Here is a 25,556-nt window from a genome sequence, read left to right on the forward strand (position 1 = left end):
CAACAACGGGATTATGGCGTTGTTTGATAGCGCCACATACATGATTGATGGAAAAAATATTGAATCGATTCAGAAGGATGTTGATGTTGCTACAACAATAATTGGTCAAGTGAGATATTCTGACGACTTTACAAGATCAGCCGGTCCAACAATGATGTTTGCCAAGGATATTACTGACAACGCTGATCATGTTCAGTATACTAAAATACGGACACCACAAAATACTGCATCTGATCCACAACCGGTTGCTGATGGTCCTGAATACGCAGCCAGACCAGCTGCTGCTTTTGATATTATAGGAAGTGTCAGTGCGACTTTCAACCTAGGATTTCCAACACGCCGATCAGCGTTGTCGGGAGATAATAGAAATTTCTCATGTGCAATTCCATTATCTCACATCTTTGGATTTTGCAGAAATGTTAGAAAGGTAATCTTTGGAGCTAAACACACAATTGTGCTCGTAAGAAAAGGTGATGATAATGATGCAATCTGGCGAGGTGCTGGTGCTGCTGATGCTGGTAAAGTAGATATAACAAAACTTTCATTGTGGATGCCAGTAATGACACCATCAGTTATTGAGGAACAAAAATTACTCTCTTTTATGGATCAAGGCGGTAAATCATTGCTATCATGGTTAACAGTAACCACAGATGCTGCTCAAAGCAATATTAATGGTTTATTTACATGGAGTATAGCATCACAACAGGGCGTTTCTGCACCACGACATTTTTATTGCGCTGCAAAATAATAACCGGATAAATAATCAAGAACGTTCACATATGATATTTGATAACCTTGGAGTTAATGAAGTTTCCTTGAGGATAAATGGACATCAAGAACCGGATGAGGATATATTGTTAAATTTTAATCAAAATCATGTAGCGCGTGCATATCATCGTTTGATGTCATTTATGGGACGTGATCAAAATATAGATACCGGTTTGCAAATATCACAACTAGATTTTACAGGTCTATATCCGATTTATTATTTTTCGCTGGAGCATCTTGATTTATCCAAGCAATCTGTCGTTGATATACACTTTCGAGCTCATGTTACTAACCCGCCAGGTGGTGGTGCTTTCTACAGAGCAATCGCGGTAATACTTAGCGATAAAGCCATGTTACTTGAAGGTTGACAAATAATCAGATTAAACATTTCAATAAAGCCCTAGAATCAAAAACCGGAGTTGAATTTCATCTTTCTCCGAGCGCCATCAAAGACATGTTAAAATAGGTGGTATATTTCCACTTCTTGCGGCTATTCCAGCGTTAATAGCTGCTGCTGCTCCAGCCGTAGCAAAAGCAGCCGCGTTAGGTGCTGTTGGAACAGCTGCTGGAATGGCTCTAAAAAAAGCAACAGGAAATGGATACAAAAAAAGGGACGCGGCCTAAGATTACCGGGATCTCACTGGGGGAGAGGTCTAAGGCTTCCACGTTAGACGTTCCAGCATCAAATTTTGATTTACTTGATGCTGCTAAAAAATTAAAAATAAAAGCCTTTAGAGGTGTTTTTATGCGAGATCAATTACCGAAACAACCAAACAAACTCGAAACAGGTATTATTAATCTTGACGAACGTTCCGGACCCGGTACTCATTGGGTATCATACGCGGTTGATCCACGTGGAATCGTTTATTTTGATTCGTACGGGTTAGCTCCACCCGTTGAATTTATCAAGTATGTTGCACCACTTCACGCGCAAGTTTGGTATTCAACGCTACCCGCACAAACAATGACAGATCCGCCAATATGTGGCCGTGAAGTAATTAATGTACTCGACGCTATATCAAAATCATCCAAACCACCGCATAAAGTTGTGCATGATTACACAAGTAACCAATTCGTTGCGCGTAAAGCGTTTTAAACAACAGGTCTTATTATAATGGTTGATATTTACGGAAGATCTTCTACCAGTAAGAAAATAAAATCCGACGTTGATCTGTCGAAGTATGTGACTAAAGATGACCCCGCTGATATTATGAACCTGGCTGGAGTTGACCCAGATGAGGTTGTTATTTTTCAAGATCGATATGGTAAACTAAAAACCAGTAATATCAAATGGAATGATATAGTTCGACGAGTACTTGGTACAGTTACGGATAATATTTCCGTGTTTACTGACAGCGGCAAAATCAGATTCAAGTATATCATTTGCAACAATTAGAAATGAAATTGCAAGAAGCGTTGCTAATCGTGTGAAAAGCACCGGCGACACAATGACGGGTGAACTCAGCATGAACGGAAATAAAATAGTAGTTTTAAGAGATCCAACATCTGACGAAGACGCAGCAACAAAAAAATACGTCGACAACGTGGATGGAAAACTATCCACGCTGCGGGCCGAGTATGATGTTCACGTGGGCGCTTTTGCAAGATTTCGAAGAAATTTTCAAAAAACCGACGAAGCTATAGATAAATTCTTCGGCACTCCGCACGCCATTGATATAAAACTCGTTGATATCAAAAGTAACCTAGACACGATCAAACGAACACAGCAAGACATCGTAGCGGGGATTCCTGAGATCGTCAATAAAACCAATTTGATTAAAATTCCAGCTGGAATAACTCCCGGGCATATCACAAACATCGTATGCACGGTATCATCGGGATTTGCAACATGGTCCAAACAAAATAATACTATCAAATATACCGCAACAGTCACTGGCGTGTACAGGCTGTCTGTGTTTAGTGCTGCAAAATTTGAAATATTTTCAACGTTTCCATGGCGTCATTCCATTGCCAGGTTTTCCCGGGTTGTATCTGTTATATTAAATAGCGGAACCGAAGAAATTTTTATTCTGGAAGCAGCTGATAAGAAATTAACCGCAACATCTTACTGGTGGTGTTTGGAATTTGTAGCTGAAACACCTCAATTGGTTACTGCATAAAAATATATATGGACGGTGCACAATACAGGTACAATCAAGCGCGTGAATGGCAGGCGGCGCTAAAAGATCAAGTCGATCAATATACAGTAAAAGTAAAAAAATATCGACGACGATTAGTTATCGTTGATGTGATTGTTTATTCAGTATCCGCTGTTGTTGCTGGAACCGGTGTCATATTATCAGCGGTGACAATGATGGCACCAGCAGCTGTAACTATTTGTATTTCAGCAGCAACAACTACTGCAGGTGTGCTTAATATCATCGCAAAAAAAATATGTACTTGCACGAACGAAAAATTATCCGATTACAAAATAAAATTACACACAGCGACGGTAGCATACTCGAAATTATCCTCGTTGTTATCAGCGAGTCTTAATGATGGAATTATATCTGATTTCGAATTTTCAATGATGACCAAAATATACGACGAAAGTATCGGTATTAAAGATACAAGTATTAATAATGACAGAATTACTCCAGCAGATCGTGACCAACACAACTCCGCCAAAGATAACGATGATCTCGGTAAGTTCAACTAATCCTGAATTTAGTATTAATTTTCCTACTGCAATTCCAGTAAAAGAAATAGCACTAGCGCAATTACGGGTATATTACAGCTGGCCAAATATCAGATCAAAATCATTTCATGGTACACCAGCAAATAATTCGCTTGTATTTGCTAGTAAAAATAAATCCGATGGAACACCTGACTGGGTTGTTGTTGGAATACCAACTGGCAGTTATGAGATCGAACAAATCAATGAGGAATTTCAACGTAGAATAAAATCAATAACCGGAAAAGAAGCAAAAATATCAATTAATGTTTATGAACCGACCCTGTCCTCGACGATTGAAATAAACTCGCCTGATTATGCCGTTGATATTTATCAGTCCACGATAAGATCCGTACTAGGATGGCCTGATATTGCGCCAGTGTATGAAGGACCATCAGAACCAAAAAAGTCTGATTATGTCACGGACAGTAAATCATACCACGGAGTTTTACCATTATACGAGGAAAATTTAATTCGACTAAAAAACGCAACATTGGGTAGTATATTTGAATTTCACAGTAAGGATAATATTATCTGGTTTTTTACTTATGAACGAGATCTCCAAAGAAGAAAATTAATACTAAATTCAGGATTAGTTGAACTTACCGAGATCATCGTTATCTTTGACGGAGTTGTATTAGTCACGATCTGCTGGAGTAATTCTGTCATTATTAATACTTGTATCTTTAATACCGATACTTTCGTCGTATATTTTGGTCATCATTGAAAATTCGAAATCAGATATAATTCCATCACTAAGACTCGCTGATAACAACGAGGATAATTTCGAGTATGCTACCGTCGCTGTGTGTAATTTTATTTTGTAATCGGATAATTTTTCAACTGAATACATGACTATATACCTAGATGAGATCAATGATTACTTCAAATTCATTGATCAAGAACATAAAATACAACTACATCGACTACGGCAACTTTTCCAAGAACATCTTTTTGATATAACTTCACGCAGCGAAATTATTAAACAAATTGAGATATTAAATCAGCTAGCATATGACATGGAATATTTTAACCAGCGATTAATTCAGGCGATAATCGATCATGTTGACAGCGATAAAAATAAATATAAACAGCAATTTTTAGACTTCTTTAGAATATCAGAGGCGAATTTACCGAATTTTAAACTTCCCTGGTATAACGTAACCGAGTTAAGAAAATCCACCAGCGAAATCATTGATGAATATTTTCCTAAAATACTCGATGAGTGGAAAAAAACTAGCACCACCTCAAACTGTTGTTAGATATGATAATGATCCACATGGCGGCGGAAGACACGTATCTCCGGGAATCGTTAATATAACACCGACGGTCGCGGTCAATCTAGTTTGTGACGTAATCGATGGCAGCTATCAAATAGATCTCGGAAGATCAAATCAGGCTCAACAAGGATACATCCTATACACGTTTACACCACAAGTTTCCCCTGGAAGTTTAATCGTGCAAGAACCAACTAATCCTGTGTATCTACGGTGTCACAATAATATGTTAACACGAATAAATTTTAAACTCACAGACCATCTTAATCGCTTAATTGACATACGTGGAGAAGAACTTGTGATAAATCTGTATGTGAAATCTTAAATATTATGTAATGGAGTGTTTTTATACACGAGGATTTCAGACTCAAATTCGATCAACTTAAAAAAAAATATTTTATTATTACTGGCACAAATTAATCAGATTGTGTGTTTGGTACAAAATTAATCAGCCTTGCAAAAAAAAATATGTTTTTATTTTTTTTTCTAGCCCACACGTGGTCAGCGTTGACAGGGACCCCAGTTACCAAAACTTTCATTTTCATTATCACTCTGGATCGTTTCACCAGTAACGGGGTTACTCTCTGACATAATTTTTCTTAATTGTCTTATACGAGTACTAATCGTTTTCTTTGCCTCGTACTCGTGGGATAATAGCGATTTAATTCTTTCTACGGCGGCAGAGAGAGGAACGAACTCATTCACCTGATTATCTTCTACGGTAGCTAGCGACTGAAACATTGCCGCCTGAATCCGTTTCATGAGATGATAGTGTGTGTGTTCCCTGGTTTTTACGTTCTTGTAAAATCTCAAAATCATAAACTATTTTTTCAGGATTTAGTTCATTGGATATATTAATTCCATCTTTTTTCAATTTTTTAATAGCAACAATTACATCATTGATATTTTCATGGTTCATTATGTAGTATATAAATCTTTAAAATAAAAAAAGTATCCCTATAGAACCCCTATCGAGTCTTTAGCGAGTTCGTCGGGATGTTTCAAGGACAACAATGAATGAAGAGCCCCTATCGAGTGTATTAGCGAGCTCAGATTATGAATGAAGAGCCCCTATCGAGTGTATTAGCGAGCTCAGATTATGCATTGGACGGCACAAACATATAACTTAATTAAGGAAATGAAATGGATATATACAATGAATGAAGGACAGTACAAACATACACGCTCAGCAAAAATCCCACCCACAATAATTAATCCAGTGGGTGATACGAAAATGTATCAACCACCAGTCAATATTGTGGTTGAATTTTGCTGAGCGGGGGGTTTTGCGGTTCCCCCATTATTATAAAAATCGCAATTATGCGCACCACCGACAAATTGTCAGCCATGGGGATTCGATCCTGGACCGCGATCGTCACAGTCCAATACCATACTGATTGAGTCATCGAACCTTGTTACGAACATATGTTTCGGAAGTTAATATATAGCTAAGGAACGAATATTTACACTAAAACAGCGGTTTCTGAATAATAACTACTTCTGCATTAAAATAACGGTTTCTGTATTATAACAACAGTTTCTGAATATAAAACAGCGTTTTTCCTAAGCAGACTGCGAATCAATAATGACAGCGGTCCTAAGCGGCATGAATACACCTGCAGATCGATTTATACCATAACAACGGTTTCTGTTCTTCACCAGTTTCTGTGTTTGTGGAATTTACCGCCCTCTTTCCGATTGTTTTACATCTTCCTGTATTACCACATGCAGAGTTCACGCTTCGTGTGACAACTCGAAGGTTGTGCAGGGAGTTATTCTGAGGATCCCCGTCAATATGATCGATCATTAGACCGTCATTGATCATCCCATTATGACATTCATACGTGAATCTATGACAGAAATAATGTTTCTTTCCCCCCTCGTATGTGAACCTTAGATAACCATGATTATTAATACAACCAACTGGTTTTTTTAACCTACAGTGTCTGATGACACCATTAATATCTGATTCGTAATTCTTAATGACAGGATGTGGGACAAATTTATTTTGCTCCATTATAATAATATTATTTGTTTAAATCATTGTTTGTCTGAAATCTTGATATATAATCCTCCACGGATTTTATAGCATTTTCACCATTATTATTTTTTTTGTCATAATATCTTTTAAGTTCTCTGAACCGTTTTCCACCGCACTTTCCACATAATCCTGTTTTTCCTCGCACTCCAATACCACACCGCAGACATGGTATTGGTCCTAGACTTCCTCGTCGTATGTTTTGTAAGTGCATCCAGCAAAATTCCTTTCTGCAGGATTTGTTGCATCGATTTACTGAGCCGATCATCAACCATCTGCATTGAGACATTGTATATATATAATTTTTATTTTAAATATTTGTTTTAATTATATGAACGAGTTTGAGAGATTATCCCAAACTAGGCCTGTTAAATATAAATTCAACCTCGACAGATTATCTCCAGACTTGCCAGTGCGAGATTTGGTTGATCCGAAAAATAAAAGTTTGATCTCGAAAATTCACGACGCCAAGAAGGAATTTTACACGGATGGTGCATCTCATACATGGTCAACGTTCAAGATTATACGCAACACTGACTTTGTCACGGACGCCACAATGAATGACAAGCGAGCGGCAACTATCATTAACTACATCGCTGAATACGAGGGCAATCAAAAATATTTCTTCAGAGTAAAATTTATTGTATTAACAGAAACAGGTAGTTGGATTATCCGTGACAAATATGATCCTATCCTTGGCAATAATAAAACTGTCATATTAAGTAAAAATTCCAGACCGGGTCTACTGACGGGTATTGACAAACCGTATTATGAGCGAGCGTATCCTGTAACAGCGGTTATTTATGGAATCTATGAGATAAATAAAAAACCCAACGTTGATAAACTAGCGCCGATGAAATTTTCAAGGTTAAATTGTGTAGCCGAACGAGTAATAGAACACTTTACAAACGCGATGCGTGGAAATGGATTAACTGATTCAAGGCGTGAAAAAATAAACTCGTGGGCTGATTCAGTTAAGGATACCGGTGCTACAATAAAAGATGTTGCTGAACTAGGAAAACTATTAAAATTTCCAATAACCGTAGCGACAATAACGGGAGAGGTACTGTACGAATCGAAATATAAATCGAAAGGAGTATCAGTAAATATTATTGGTCATAACGCGCATGCATGGACTAACGCAGTAACAATATTTCCACGTGATCGAACTGTTAGATTTTACTCCGGAGGCATGTTTGATTTTATTAACGAAATAAGTAAAAACGATCCTGTATCGGTATGGTTATTTAAAAGTAATGAGGAAGGTGAATTTGATCAGTTTGTCAGACCAAACGGTGAAATATATCGAACAGAATCCCTCCATGACGAGATGAAAAATCTTGCGGAGATGTTATTAGAGTGCAAACACGCGGAAAATACTGAAAAATTACTAACTAATTGTTTTACCGTTCCATCTGTTGCGGCTCATTTTGCTAGAGAAAAAAATTCATGGAAACCAACACGATTTGATTTACTCGAGGACGTACGCGCAAGTTGCGTCGAATACGCACATGGCGGATTATGGAATACCAAATACAATTACAATGATGTTATTTCGGTTGATATGGTTGCATGTTATCCAGGAAGTTTTCTAGGATACGGAGATTGTTCTGTATAATTTAAAAGATTTGGTCACCCAGCAAACGAGATGACGCGAGTGGCAATTAATGGACCATTACCTGATTTTGATCTGACTGGATTCGCCTGTATTGAATCATTCGAGTTTAACGAAAATCTTCACAAGATTTGTTATGTTTGGTTTGGTAGACATTTTTGTGAAAAACGTTGGGCACCTATAGTTTTATTACGATATATGCTAGATGCTCGGATACAAACAATCTGATAAAAAAAATAAACGTGACTTTGATCTTGAAGTTGAATTTATTATTGAGTTAAAACAGCAGCAGAATAATCATTGCGCAAGTTGTAATTGCATAATGCTGTGGAGGTATTCAAGTAATGATTCAAGACAATTTACCGTAGATAGAAAAGATAATAGTCGCGGTCATACACGAGAAAATACCATGCTGACCTGTCTCGAGTGTAATCGGCGTCGGGGTGCAGGCACCCTTGGCGCTAGTTAAGTGATCGCGGTGGTAGTTGTGTATCCGTGGGGATTATTTGTAGTTGTTCACGTACAAATCCGCGTTGAGGAGCAGCCGAATCTAATCTGTAGACTGCAGGTCTACCTGAGGATCTTGTCACGGTGGATATTTTGTGTGTGGTAACACTCCAAAAAGGATCAGTCGCTCTCGCTTTACCACCTTCAAGTTCACCAGGCTCATATAAATATCTGACTGTAACATCACCCAATATTTTCTGTTTTTCAACATCTTTTCGTTGTGTTGGTATATTTTTTTTTTTGTAATTGCATTAATGGGTTTCATGTTGGTTGTTCGTGTGATCTCATTATTTAATGCAGTTATCACGCTTGGTAATCTTGCAACCCACTCGCGAGATCTTTTATCCTGAATAAATTCCCTCGCGTATTGATATCCAAATAACCGCTCAGCGAGTGTTCGATTAAATCGCTCAACAATTGCTTGGTCACGGTGAATTGCAGTATGACCTCGTCGTATTTTGGTATTATGTTGTTTCATCAACGATGATACTGGACCAAGAAATTCCTTACCAGGATCAACTTGTAGTAGCTGCGGCCATCGCAGACCACCTCGTTGATAAATTCGTTCAAGCGCATCGGCTACTTCAGATGATGTTTTCGCTGATAGCGGCTCTGCTTCTTTATATCTACTTGTAACATCAACTACGGTTAACGCATATTTGTATGTTTTTCTACGCACAGTATCATGCGGTAAAAACAGAATATCAGCTTGATGAACTTCATTAGGAACACTGACATCGAAATACGCGTACTGAATTCGTTTAGGACGTGGTAGATAAATTTGCCATATTGCTTGTTTGGATAACCACGCTTTAGCAGTAGAATGTTTAACCGCTGCTGCATCAGCAAGTTTACCAATTGCTGCTTTGCCCCTCCAATATCCTCTTGGTGAATAATAAATCGATTCCATTATTAATTACCAGCCCCAAGCGCTAATTTACATTTCATCGCGGATCTTACTAACCAATTAGCTAATGATTCTCTAATATTTTTATTTTTTATGGAATTTAATGCATGAATTAATTTCACATCTGCAATGTGTCTATCTTGTAGATTTTGACTTTTATAAGCTACATCATGAGCATGACAAGCTCGATCAATAGCGTTTATTGGTTCCTCGCCTGGTTTTGGTTGATCTTGATTATCGAGCCTGATATCAAGTCTGGTACCAGGACCGCAATAATTATATCCTGGTAGATGTATTTCTCCACTGTATTTAGCCCATGGAGCACCTGGAAACTTTGACATCAAATTAGCAATATCACCACCGCGCTTATTAGGTAAAAACGAAAATTTCTTTCTACCGCATACAGAACATTTTCCACCATACGCTATTTTTTTATTTTTTGTTGTAACCGTAGCTAAATCAGTAGTTGGAGTTTTAACTCTACAACGTAAGCAATATAAATTCATGACATAATATATATGGATATAATTGATTTCTCAGCAACAAGAAAACGAGAGCCAGTTAAACACCACCCTGCGTTACCAAATTCCATCAGAATGATTATAATAGGACCATCTGGATCGGGTAAGACGCAGTTATTACTTAATCTGATAATGAGATGGTTGAAATGGGATAAATTGTATTTAGTAGCACCATCCGCTGATGATCAACGATGTTATGATGTACTTAAAGATTTCAATGAAAACGCGCGATTACTGGATGAGGGTAATGATGTTATAGAGTTTATAACCGATATTGATGAAGCACCATCCGTAGATTCCATAGACGGATTTATTAATAATTTAGTTGTATACGACGATGTGATGCTAGATAAACAATCAAATCCAGCCAGAATATTTTCCCGAGGGAGACATAAAAATACAGACGTGATCTATGTTACTCAACGATACACACAAATTCCGAAGGTGATTAGAGACAACTGCAACATTTTAGTTGTGTTTAATGGCGTAGACACACACACGCTGCGAAATATTCATCAAACTTGGTGTGGTGGTGACATGGATATAATTAATTTCAAAAATTTCTTCTCACGAGCGCAAGCTACTCCACATGGATTTATAACAACAAATTTACATGATCCAAGAACAAGATATCGTGTGGGTCTTGATAAAATCTTTTAACGTTTTTTGATTTTTAAAATTAATAGCAGCAGAGAGGGTACCTACCAACGTTGGTCGTCAAAAAAATAAACAAGAATAAATAAACACGTAGAGTACTTTTTTTTTCAGCTACTATTTCGAACTGGGGTTTCATTAGTATAATCGGTCATTACAGAAATAAAACATCTCAAGGAAACGTTAATTTGTAAAAATCTGGACCTTTCTACGAGATGATTTTATTTGTTTTTTTTTTTTATTTTTTTTGTCGGAATTTTATGGTCTGTTCACCCTCTCTGCTGCTTTCTCTGTCTGAATGTAAGTGCACTGAGTTGCAAGGCAGACCGGTGTTGTCTCACAGATTGTGCACAATGTTTAATGAGTTCATGTGTTTTTGTATACAGGTATTGTATATGGATGTCCAAAGGTTGTTTACAGCTCGCCTTATAAACAATGACCTTGTTGCCATGACAACACTGCCAAAGTATAATGCATCTACTTAGGAGCATCAATAATGATACTGCCAAATTGCTCAATGGAATGAAGGATGTACATATGATTGATAGCACTGAGTCAACACTGTTCTCTTTATAGAGAGAGAGAGAGAGAGAGAGAGAGAGAAACAACATATCCTCTACGTATAGTAATTACCAAAACCAATTACAATTCGAGTATTAGATAACAACAATGTTAGGAAATCAAATTTATTTAACCTGTGCTAGAAATTATTAAACATTACAAATCTTTCCACTTATTCAAGGATTTGCTTTCTCTTTTTAAAAGTGGATATGACATTTAAAAGACATTTTACAGGACTTCAGGATGTTTTATTTTGAACTGGTACTGAATTTCATAAATTGTACAGCAGATCAAACTTAACGTTTCATTAAAAAACAGGAAAGCAAACAGGACAAAAATGTTATTCTTTTACATTTGATTTGAGCGAGCCTCTCTCTCTCTCTCTCTGACTAAACACATACGTTCTCTGTATTTAATGTTACCAATCTATGGTGTTAAACTAAGGAACAGAAAAACGCGAAGACCAACAAGTTTTGTAACTTTAACAAAGTCAGCAAATAATGTTTCTAGAATACAAATGGAGTATTTAAAAAAGAACTTACGTTAAAAAGGCTAAATCATCACAGAATACAAGCACCATGTCAGACTATCTCTCGCGTATTCCCGATAACATTTCACTTAATACCTTCCTGATCAAGAAAACTTTCCAGTAAAGGGTTTGAACTATTTTACTCTATACTCTACTCTATACTCTATAATCTATGCTATATTCTACTCTATGTATATACATCCCCACCATGTTGGCCAATTCTGCACGTCGGGTAATTCTGCGCAACGGTCGGACATTACTGTAAATATTGGATCACGTGTTGTTTTTAGTCGAAAATCCAATTTGTATCAAGAAAGAACGATTTTCCTTTAATTAAGGGAAGTGATATTCAAAAAGTGTGCTAAAATTACACACGTTTATACCCTAATTGCATATAAAAATGTGATTTCTAAATGTCAACATGAAAACTCACTCCATGGCCTTCTTGAACTTTTAACCCAGAAAATCCTATTTACTATGTATATTTTAGAATCATAAAATAAATACATTATATAAAGAGGGAAATGTATATCTTAATACAATGCTGCATTGTAATCCAAGTTTCCAAGTTTGCAAGAAGCTGCTCCACACGTATAAAATCGTACACTATCCAAAATGTGAACTTGCCGCTAGAACGGGATTTTCGAGAAATTTCCGGCGTACAGCCTGTTTCTAAATTTATTGGTACTTTTTTTTCCCCCCCATAAACAAGACGTTGTAAATATCATACATCCTATTCATTGTTGGTCTTCAACATAACAGCTTTTTTTTAAAAAAAATGTTGAACTTTTCTAATTTCTTTTACACGGTCAGTTTAGTTTACTTAATATATCTTTCTATTAACAGACATTGTTACATTGAATTTTGTAAAACCAAGAATGGATTATACAGTTCGAACAGGTGACTATGAGACATGCTCTTAGTTATCAATAATAGAATTTAGCTAATCTGGAAGCAAATATTTGTTGAATATTTCTTTTGAAAAGTGTACGAAGAAAAATGTCACAAGACAATTACATATTTATTGTGCTTTAAAAGTAATTTTAATCTGACACACACAAATTCCTGACTCGTTAATGTTGCATTAGTGATGCTGATAAAAAGGAGGGAGGGTACAACATGGTCTAGCTAACTTGAAACTGGGCAAACAATGGACAAAGGAAGGAAGTATGATGAGGCTAATGTATAATTACTTGCACATGCATAAAGAACAAGAAAATAATAACAGATAAATGCACCAATAAAAATAGTTTTTCTTAAAGGGGCAGGGGCGAGTTTTTATGTACAAATTCAATGTCGCATGCGCCTGCCTAATATAAAAATTCATAGAAATGTAATACACGAGTGAGATAAAAAAGGTCCATATTTTTGGATAGGTATTATGAAGCACAACATAATCATATCACACACTTGACCTGAAAAGTCTACTGAAGTTCTTTAAATAAAATGTTTATGCACCCGTATTATATTGTGTACATGCATTTTTCACATCCGAAGCCCATTTTTGACAGCATGTGGTGCTCACAGTGCAAACAAACTGCGTAGACATAAGATTTGCCACGCCACGAGCTGTCTCATCAGCAAATTCCATCGAGGACAGTTGATGACACTGTTCAAGAATTAGCCGAGTACTAAATGATTTAAGTAATTTTAAAAGAACTGAATCTGCAAGACAAGAACATTGCTTTGAATCTTGGTCGACATGTCATGTGTGTGTTAACTTTCATTAACCAATATATTCTTTGCTGCAAGTTTATAAACAGAATATCCGTAGAGATGACAATCATTGGAACTTGAAGTAAAGAACACGTTATCAATGTCAAAAAGGGCATTGGTTTTTAAGTAGCCTAAGATAAAAAAGAAGAAACTGGGTTATTCAAAAGCATAACAGAAAGAACCCATGACAGTAAACAAAATCATGACGAGATAGGCAGAAGAGGAAGAACCTATACCTGTGAAATGACAAACAGTAAAACGCGGACTTGTGTGTTGTGGTAGTTTCAAGAGAATATGCCAAAAGACATTACTTTACGTTTATTTTGATTTGTTCTTTTGTATGCATGCGATAATTAAACATTTACGGATAGAAAAATACTATTAAAAAATTTTCGTGTTGGAAAATAAGTGTGGGGACATGGATAGTGAATGAGGCGTGTTGTATAGTTGATAACTACTATTGGTCAATCTACCTTTTCGTTGGTTAGTAATTTTGATTTTTTTTGTTTGTTTATATCTTTCACGCTTGGTAATAATAAAAATTGAAATCTTATTGTTTTGTGTACAATGTGTAAAAGAACTATTTCCAATTTATGACCTCTTTCGGTCATTTTATCTCTCCATTAAGTCCGTGACATTTTGGAAACTTGTGTGTAAGAAGATAACCTGGTCGGGGTCGCATTATAACGAACACTAATGATGGTAAAAAAATTACAATGTTTATTTATGAATGATTAAATGAAAAAGATTCGTGTGCCAATAAAATCCAAATATTGGATATTTAACACAGTATGCACGAACCTGATAATGTATTGCCATTAAATGAAATGTGAACTTATGCGAGAAATCAACCTTGAATAGTAAAAATATACAATGATAACTATTCAAAGTGATTCCACACAATGAAAAAACAAATGCACGTAAGCATTGACAATATCAAATAGTAATACATGATATAGTTCACTCAAATAATGAAATATGACAAGTTTTCACTCAAATAATGATAAGCTGAGTCCTGTAAACAATAATTTATCATCCAAATAATGATGAACGATTCATACAGCCAATCACAAGCTTGAACTCAATAGTGACAAATGATTATAAAAATGCTAATGATTATGATTTAGAAATAAGTAATGATAACGGTGCTCACACAAATAACCAATTTCGCACACAAGTAACAGACTTTCGCTCCAACAGCAATAATGACGTTAACAATAACAAAAGATTGTAACAACAACAAAATATGTTCGCTCAACTTGCGATAATGACGTTAGCGCAGATAGCTATAATGATGGTATTTCTGGTCTTGTAGCAATGATGGTGGTTTTTATGCTCAAGTAGTGATAATGATATGTAACCCAAAGGTGGGAGATAACCTGTGGTGTCTAAATGACACGCACATGGGTATCTTCAGTCCCACCACTGACGAATGGTCAAGGAGCTATAACGAATGGCCAGCCCCTCCCAGCCTACCCATTGATCCCTTGGACCCTGCATGCCCGTTGGTCTGAGCCATGGTTCCTCGACACGAGATAACCACAATCTCCCTCCGAACCACCGCACCACCGACAGCATCACACTAGGTACATATCAAGTCACGAAGAACCACCACTCGACATCCAAACCAACACCAAGGCTACAAACACCCATCTAACATATTTTCACAGTTGACAACACGAACACACATCAATATTTCTACAGTGGCCCAACGCACATGCAACACGGAAAGTCACACGATGGCTTTCACGTCAGCTCCATCACATCACGTCACCAACAGCACAGTTCAGACACATCTCGGCTCCAAACCGGACATCATCGACAGCTCTACAGCTGCCACACTGCCCAGCACAGGCAGCTCAAACAAACTGGGTAGACCACGCAAAACATCGTCCATCCTCACAGCCAAACGATGGCTGACCCCCAAACAGAAACACAAACACTAACAGCTAAAAAATACACATCTTAAAGCTGTCTAACACATATGACACGGTAATGTATAAAATACAATAACATACGTTACGCATGCACGTACGTGGAGTTAGTTACTTCATAGTAAAGTATTTCAAAGGGACTACTGCACACGATTATCACAATAATCAGGTTCGTATGCAAATCTGCACCCGACTATTAGAATAGAACTTTAAGTAACATTATCTCGTCCCTCAATATATCCAACATTTATGTGAATGCAATCGTTCTGTCCACTGGTAAAGTAGAAAACAGACTATAATAAATATAACATTGCCTTGCATAGTTCAGAACTATCTAGAAATACACAATAAATGTTAGAACAAAACAAAACAATTCTATCCTATATCATTATTTATATATAAAAACAATTCACATACCTCTACAGCTGGAGATCTGCGCCGTAAAAAGGATGCTTACTGACAAGACTTCTCGTAATGTAAAGTTGGCATCTACCACGAACCTATATGTATACAGGCTATGTTGCAATGCACTGCCTGTGCTCTCATGGTATATCGGTTTTCCAATCATAAACACTTCGCTCGTGCAGCATGCAGTGAACCGAACTCACTACATCGAAATAATGTGTGATATAAATATGCATAAACCACCCTCGTGTAACGCAGTACGCAGAGTCGAAACCCGAATACATTTAATTCAAATAACACGTACACAGTAAATACACACAATTCCGTGACAATTGTGTAAGCCAAAATTTCTGTAATTTTCGGATTGTTTTCAGTCTCTGTTCATGACTGTGAAAGTTTCGAAATGCAAATACTAGTTTGTTTTGCAACAAAATATTTACATTTTTTCCGGATTTTTTTTTTATTCAGTCTTATCCAAAGACCCCATGAGTTTAGAAATTTTAGAAGAACTTTTCGTCTAATCCAAAATTTTCCATCGTTTTCCTAGATATCGTTTAATATCCGCTCAAATCCATGTTTCAAAATATTAGGAATATTTGTACGTCACCGCATATGACCGTATGAGTTTCGGAATTTTATACTACGTTTTTTAAATTTACGCTACCATCCAGTATATATTATTATTATAGTACTACTTTAAGTCTAGCCCATTTTATTCTAATATTCTAATGTTCCGGATTTTTCCTAGTCTCCAGTAAACTGAAGCACATTAATAAAATTTGCTACTTTTTTAGCCGTGTTCATTGTTAAGTTATTATAAATCGGTTTCCTTAATTACAAATGCATCTAACTTCACATCAGTAGATGCACATATCATATCCAACATGATCTAATCTAAGGTATACGTAATTTGTTATATATAAATCATAGATACATGTATATAGCCACCAGGTAGCGTGTTGATGGTATAATGTGGGGTATTGAATTTTAAGTATGGGGTTTTGGCCACTACACACGTGTTGGTTTATGGTACATGTAGGGTGCTGGTCGGTACACATGTCATGCTGAAGGTATAAAGGGGGTACTGGATAGTAGATGACCGAGTATTGGACACCTCACACGGCGTGTTGAAGGCATAGCGTGCGGTTTTAGTCACTAAAGACAGTTTGTTGGAGAGTACATGTAGGGTATTGGTTACTATACATATCGTGTTGATGGTATAGTGTGCAGTATCGGATAGTAGGGTGCGTGTTAGATTGTACATCAAAGGCAGATGCTGCAAGGTAGGGAATGCGTTGGATTCATTTGAAAAATACAGTGCTGGATAGATTGTATGTGTTTGATTGTTCGTGCTAGATAGTATCTACAAGTTTCAACAGTACATATCCCGTAGAGACCTACATACAATTTTCCACGTCGAAATGGCATATTACAGTCCCCACGTTAGCATTACATTTCCCGTAGAGACCTATATTGCCTCCCCCATGTTAACATATTGACAAGTCTGGCAGAGGATTTCCATTACATACCTCTAGTGACTCATTTTGAGGTTAACGATTGTAGCAATTTTACCTCATTGGTCGTCCTCCACATCTACGGCTTTTACAACGTATGCAGTTCTAACTGTTCCTAATTGTTAAACATTTGGAGTAAAATTTATTCCAGTTAGAGGCTCAGATATTGAGGTCAATCCCTTCTAACAATTTAAAAATGTACGCATCTGTAGCCTCAGTGATAAATTCTCAATGAGGCCACGTGTTAAACCTACGGTTGATCTCAATACTGAGGTCAACTACTTCTAATAGTGGCAGCAATGTGCACAATAGTACACAACAGCAGAGAGGACGAACAGCCTCTAATTGACTCACTCTCTATTTCAATAAATACGCCTTCCTGGAAATCGCAGAAAAAAGGTTCGAACTGAACGTCCTTGGAAAATCGTAGCGAAAAAGGATTCACCAATCCAGTGCCGAGTAGGAGACTTCACCCTCGCTGCTGCTATTAATTAAAAATTGTTATATCAAATAATTTTTCATCCGGAATCTTACACTGACCGGGTAGCTCGAGAGCGACTAGAAGCAATTAAGAAATTTCTCCCCGTGGAAGATTCTTTCAGAAAAAAATCTACAAGAACGGCAAGAAGCCCAAGTTGAATACCCAGAAGGTACAGAGCAGTTATCTAAACCTGTTACTAAAGTTACTGAAAGAGTTGCAACGGCTACTGAGGAGGGTCTTCTTCCAGTATTAAAACGAACATAACAAATTTTACAGGAGCTTCTAAATAAAATAGCCGCCGCACAACCTCTACCATTTCCTCAACTTGAAGATGAAGGTGAAGAAACACCTGAAGGTGCTGTTGGTAAAAAACCAAAAGAAGAAAAAAAAGAAAGGAGTTGATTTTAGGGAAAATTTACTAAAGAGGGTATACAAGAAATACAAAAACATAAATTGAAAAATAGACAGGAAAAATCCAAGTTTGGTGAGTTTGCTGCTGAAAGAGACAAGTTTTTAAAACCCAAATACGTTAAAAAAATAGATAGTTGTACATGGAACGACTGGGTGTTTAAAATAAATCAAAATGTTGATCATATAGACAAAGAAAATATTGATTATAAAATTTATTTAGAAAGAGCAAAAGGTTATAATAAAAACTAAAAGAACAAGAAATAGAACAGAAACAAAAAAAAAAAGAAAAAAAGAGAAAGGGAACATAAATAAAAAAAACAACAAAAGAAACAAAAAGAAAAAGAACACAAAAAAAAAATGCGGCGACAACCTATTAAGCAAGATACTTCCTATCAACTTCTTCCTCCATTGCAACAAACGGAAACAGATGAAGACTTTTATAAACTATATGGAGAACCAGGAGAAGAGTTTTTCGATTCACTTACAGGAAGTGGTTTTTCTACAGGAAGTGGTCTTGTTACGTGTCCCAGCAATATTCTCTCCGATATAGAACAACTAGAAATTTTTATAGGAGGAAAAGGAGCTGGTAATATTTCTCCAGAAATAATTAATGAAGCAGCTGATATTTATCAGCGATTATTTACAGGTGGTATCATGGATATTAGCGTTTACCGAGAACTTATTAATGAACTCGTTGACGACCTTGACTAGTTGTCACAATGATTAGATAAACGGCAAGTAAAATTAGATGATCGTACACAAGAGTCAGCGTGGACCTGTAATGGTCAGAGCAATGAACTCACGATTACCAACCTACAGAGCGATTTACGGAGATGAACTTAGTGATGATGTTCAGGGATTATTCAGAAGGTTAGCTCCAAACGTAGCACCTATTGCAAAACAATTATCAATGAAAGCTATTGACGTTGTTCGTGAAAAAGCTCCTGATGCAATCGGCAACGTTGCTCGTAAAGCATTCTCGGCAATCAAAGAAAGACTGGCACGATTAATATGCCGACAGCAAGCGGTACGACCACAATCAGTGAAATTACCAAGCACAGAAGTTATGCCTGCAAATGTGAGTAAAATAATAAATCAAGCTGCAAATCAAAAACTGGCATCGCTAGCAGATAAAGGACCCAGTGAAGTAGGGCATAATATTTCAAGTTTAATGTCAGGGAGCGGAGTTTCCCGAAGGGGTAATCCTCGTGTTAGACGAAAATTATTATAATAAAAATGTTTAAGCGCATATCCGACACAGCATTTGACATGGAAGCACCAGTCCTTAAAGATGAGTCTGTGCGTGATTATCAATTTTATTCTTATGACGCACGACTACCAAATCAGCGTGGAAGAATTTAACTGCAAGTCCATGATACAAGTAGATACTTTTTACCCGCTGAGGCTTTTATCGAGGTAGAACGTGAAATTATAAAAACAGATGATACTGTATATACAAATGAAGTACGAATTGGTTTTGTCAACAATGGCATTATGAAATTGTTTGATAGCGCCACTTACATGATTGATGGAAAAAAACATCAAGATAATTCAGAAAGTTGTTGACGTTGCTACAACAATAATAGGATTGGCAAGATACTCTGATGATTATACAAAATAAGCAGGCCCTACAATGATGTTTATGAAAGACAATTCTGATCACCCGGACAGCAGACCGTGTAATGTAAGACGGCCAACAAATTTTCCCAATAACGCCGACGCAGATGTGGCGCCTAAATTCATGATAGTAATCTATAATTTAACCTAGGATTTACAACACGCCGAGCAATGCTGGAGGGAGGTCGTAGAAATTTTTTCATGCGCTTTTCCATTATCTCATATATTTGGATTTTGCAGAAATGTTAGAAAAGTTATCTTTGGAGCTAAACACACATTTACTCTTGTGAGAAAGGCTACCGACGACGACGCTATCAGGAGATCTGCTGGTGATGCTGCTAAAGTAATACTGACAAACTTTCGTTGTGGATGCCGGTAATGACTCCAACAATCCCAGAAGAACAGCGACTATTATCTTTTATGGACACAGTTGGTAAGTCTCTGTTGTCGTGGTTGACAACAACTACAGATAGTATACAAACTGATATTAACGGTCAATTTACATGGCACATAGCATCACAGCAAAGTGTTTCTTCACCACGACATATATTTGTTGCTTTTCAGAATTATGATCGATTGAACTCACAAATTCACTTCCATATGATATTTGACAAACTGTGTGTTACCGAGGTTTCTTTATAGATCAACGGACAACAAGAACCAACAGAAAACATACTACTGAATTATGAAAAAAATCGTATAGCACGTGTGTACCATCGGTTAATGATGTTTATAGGACGTGATCAAAGCTTAAATACTGGTTAACAAATATAACAGTTAGATTTTAGAAATCTGTATCCGATTATTACTTTTCGCTGGAGCCTCTTGATTTATCCAAACAATCTGTCGTTGATATACACTTCAGAGCCAGTGTGAATACAGGTGGTGGTGTCAATTACAGAGCAATCGCGGTTATACTCAGTGACAAAGCGATGTTACTTGAAGGTGGTAGTGGTCGAATTAGAGTTGTTGATGCCCCTGTGGAAAATCTTTATTCCACGTTATTTAGATTATTTTATTAAATGTCTTACCATCATGTTAGTGTTAGTCTGATTCCTGGTCAGATCAAGAAGCTATAATCCGCATCAGCAAAAAAATGTGGAACCACAATAACGCTAAAGCACAATCAAATCACAGGCGGTGAAAATAAACTGTCGTTGATAGAACGCCAGCGCAAACATTTTGATAAAGCCAAACAATCCAAGACTGGGATACGACTTAAACCCTCCACTGGTGCCATCAGCGACACAGCTAAGACAGGCGGGATATTCCCACTTCTTGCAGCAATACGAGCGCTGATAGGTGCTGCTGCCCCAGCTGTTGCAAAGGCGACCGCGTTAGGTGCTGTTGCAACCGCTGCTGGAATGGCACTAAAAAAGCAACGGGAAAGGGTTTAAGACTTCCAGGAACTTATCGAGGAAAAGGTCTGAGACTTCCAGGAACACTGCGTTAAAAACCAGCTGTTTTATGCGTATGTCAATTTATGATTTACTTGATGCTGCTAAGCAATTAAAAATAAAAATTTTTAGAAGTGTTTTTATGCGAGATCAATTACCACAACCACCAAACAGCGCTGAAACCGGTATTATTAATCTCGATAACAGAACCGGACCTGGAACTCATTGGGTATCATATACGATTGACCCTCGTGGAATTGTTTATGTTTGATGGGTTAGCTCCACCGCAGGAATTTATCAAGTATGTTACACCGCTACAAGTAGCGGTTTGGTACCAACACAAAAATTAACCGATCCGCGAATATGCGGCCGTGAAGCAATTGCTGTACTCGGGTCTATATCAACATCACCATTACCACGTCACAAAGTTGTGCACAATTATACATGTCAGCGCTGGAAATCTGCGATTTCTAAAAATTGATTTAGATCAGAAAGAAAAGAATAATGGTAGATATTTACGGAAGATTCCGCGGTGGTATTACTGCGAGTAAAAAAAATCTGACATAGATCTTTCAAAGTACGTAACAAAAGACGATCTTAATGATCTCATGAACCTAGCTGGGGTTGACCGAGATGAAGTTGTTGCTTTTCAGGACAGATACGGTGTTTTAAAAACGAGTAATATCAAGTGGAATGATATAGTTCGACGAGTTCTCGGTGCTGCCACGGATATCATCCATGTGTTTACTAACGGCGGTAGAATCAGAGACTCAAGTATATCGTTTACAACCATCAGAGATGAAATTGCAATAAGTGCTGATAATCGTTTGAAGAATACCGGTGACACAATGACAGGTGAACTCAGCATGAACGGAAATAAAATAGTGGTTTTAAGAGAGCCAACATTAGACGAAGACGCGGCAACAAAACAATATGTGGATGTTAACTACAGCACCGTAGATAATAAATTATCCACGTTACGGGCCGAGTATGACGTTCATGTAAATATGTTCACGAATCTGCGTAGAAATTTTAGAAAAATTAATGAAACCGCCGAGGAATTCTTTGGTACTCCGTTGACCGTTGACATGAAACTCTCTGATATCAAGACGAACATTGACACGATTAAAAAAATACAAGAAGATATCGTTAGTGGAATTCCTGAGATCGTTAACAAAATTAATCTGATTAAAATTCCTCATAAACGGATCAGCAATAACGTATACACAGTGTCATCCGGGTTCGCAACATGGTCGCAGCAAAATAATACTATCAAACATGCCGCGGAAGTCACTGGTGTGTGTTCAGCGCTGCAAAATTTAGTATATATACTACATATCCGTGGCGGCACTCAACCGATAAGTTTTCCGGGTTATGTCTGTTGTCTTAAATAGCGGAAACGAAGAGACATTTATACTGGAAGCAGCTGATAAGAAATTAACCGCAGCATCTTACTGGTGGTGTCTGGAATTTGTTGCTGAAACACCTCAATTGGTTACTTTGTAAGGTATAATGGAAGTTCAAAAATTTAGATATGACCAAGTACGTGAATGACAATCAGCGTTAAAAACCATCATTGACAAGTATACCGCGAAAGTGCAAAAATACCGAAGACGTGTAGTTGCCATCGATGTTGTAGTATACTCGGTATCTACACTCGTTGCGTGCAACGGGTTAGTATTATCAGCGCTAACCCCGCTAACGGTATCAGCAGCAACAATATGTTTCATCATCAGCAGCAATTGCTGGGGTTTTTAATATTATCGCGAAAAAGATATCCACGTGCGCGAGTACAAAATTGCACGATTATATTACGCGGTTACACGCGGCAACAAACGTGTACTCGAAATTATCGTCGCTGAATATCCAGCCTCGACGACACAACAATATCAGATTCCGAATTTGCCATAATGGTTAAGATATACAATGAAGTAATTGATTTAGAAAATAACCATTTGAAAAATGACAGTTTAAATAATGACCGAACTACTTCAGCAAATGGCCGCAAATACAAGTCAGCGGAAAAACCACAATGATAACAGTAAACTCCACCAGAAATGAATTCAGTATTAATTTTCCAACTGCGATTCCGGTAAAAGAAATAGCCCTTGCGCCGTTGCGAGTATACTACAGTTGGCCAAATGTCCGGTCAAAATCATTCGGTGGATTACAATCAAACAATTCGCTGGTGTTTGCAAATAAAAGTAAACCAGATGGAATCCCCGATTGGAACGTTGTTGGAATACCAACCGGAAGTTATCAAATCGAACAGATTAATGATGAATTTGCGCGCAGAATACAAAATATGACGGGAAGGGAATCCAAAATAGCAATAACAGTTCATGAACCAACATTATCATCTGCAATAGAGATAACCTCTCCCGATTACTCCGTTGATATCTATCAGTCATCAATCAGATCAGTACTAGGATGGCCTGATGTTGCTCCTGAGTATCAAGGACCACCAGAACCAAAAAAGTCTGATTTTATTACCGACAAAAAGAAATGTATAGCGGAGCCAGGGTACAGAAAAGAATTTTGGGAAAAGGGAATGTTATTTTCTGGTATTAGTTTTGGATTTATTTTATCTGATCTTCCATTATTTAAGACAGTAAGAGATCCAGACCCAAAAAGAATTATAGATGAAGAGTATATTAATAAACTTTCAGAAAAAATTAAACCTGAACTTACGCGCGTATTTGATAATTTAACTAATTTATTTTTTGGTATTACACAATATTATTCTGATGAACTAAAATAACAAATCAGTGAAACAATACATTTAAATCATATTATCGATGATATTAAGTTTATTAATCAGTGAATTCGTGATGAAATATTAAAAGTTAAATATAAACCCTTTGGCACTGGTCGCTTTGGCCCTCAAAGGGCATTTTTTGATCATTATAAGATAACTGAGGAACAATTACAAACTTTTGTTATACCAGCGATTGCAACCAATAAACTAAAAAGATCACTCAACGATCTTATCAACGAAAACTTTTCCAGAATACTTGAATCAATATCCCCACCGGCAACTAATATAATATGGAAGAGTTTGAGAGATTATCTACAATCCATCCTTGGGAAAGTTCTTATCCTGAAACCAGATTTGATCTTGACAGATTAACTCCCAACCCGTATAGGCGAATTTTGGGTGACTGGAATTTATATCATTGATGCTAAAAAAAATTAGTGATGATGGGGCATGACACACTTGGTCGACATACTGTATTTGTGGCAGGGACAATGAGGGGAAATTGTGCATAGATGCCCTTTCTAAAATTTACTATAAGCGAGAGAAAAATATTCTAGGTTATCTCCACGATAAAAGATACTTTATCAGAGTAAAGTTTATTGAGCCAAATCATCGGGATGCGGCATGAATGGAATTCTTCCCAGAGTGAATTATTAGTGACGAACGTGGTCCCGTCCATGTTGATGATAAAGTCCTTTTGTTAAGTAAAAATTTCGGGTGGGGAGTGCTGGCTAGAATTGACAGTGAATATAGAGCTCAACTGGGTGAAAGGTACGCGATTGTTTATGGAATTTATCGGCTAAATCATAACGAATTTTTTTATATAAAATTTAACAGTGCGAGCTGTTTAGGAGCATCTGTAGAATGCGGGTTTACGAACCCATTAATCCAGTCACATTTTTACTTGATCATTATATTAGCATCAATATTACACTGATTTCTTATTTGAGTCATCATATATATATATATATATATATATATATATATATATATATATATATATATATATATATATATATATATATATATAATATTTTTTGTTTAAATAGTTGCCTAAAATATAATATGGAAGAGTTTGAGAGATTATCTACAATCCAGCCTTGGAAAACTTCCAGATTCGACCTTGACAGAAGAACCCCTGACACTTGCGGAGGCGAACTGATCCGACGATTAATCTGATCAATAATATCAGGGATGCTAAAAAGAATTTGGTGATGATGGGGCATCTCACACGTGGACGACATTCAAAAATTATACGTGACACCAAGGGTG

The 25,556-nt window shown here is 36.9% G+C and overlaps 1 long non-coding RNA gene across 1 annotated transcript in view; it reads right to left on the bottom strand.

Moving 5' to 3' along the window:
* Positions 1–16,221, bottom strand: part of LOC149775872 (uncharacterized) — a 28,338-nt gene extending 12,117 nt beyond the window's left edge. The window contains exon 1 of the long non-coding RNA XR_016416566.1: positions 16,119–16,221. This is a non-coding gene — a long non-coding RNA (uncharacterized LOC149775872). The remainder of the gene's footprint in view (positions 1–16,118) is intronic.
* Between the last annotated feature and the right edge of the window lie 9,335 nt (positions 16,222–25,556).

This window comes from Sinohyriopsis cumingii, chromosome 19 (assembly GCF_028554795.1).
Source record: "Sinohyriopsis cumingii isolate HCF-2022 chromosome 19, ASM2855479v2, whole genome shotgun sequence".
Taxonomy (NCBI): Eukaryota; Metazoa; Mollusca; class Bivalvia; order Unionida; family Unionidae; genus Sinohyriopsis; species Sinohyriopsis cumingii.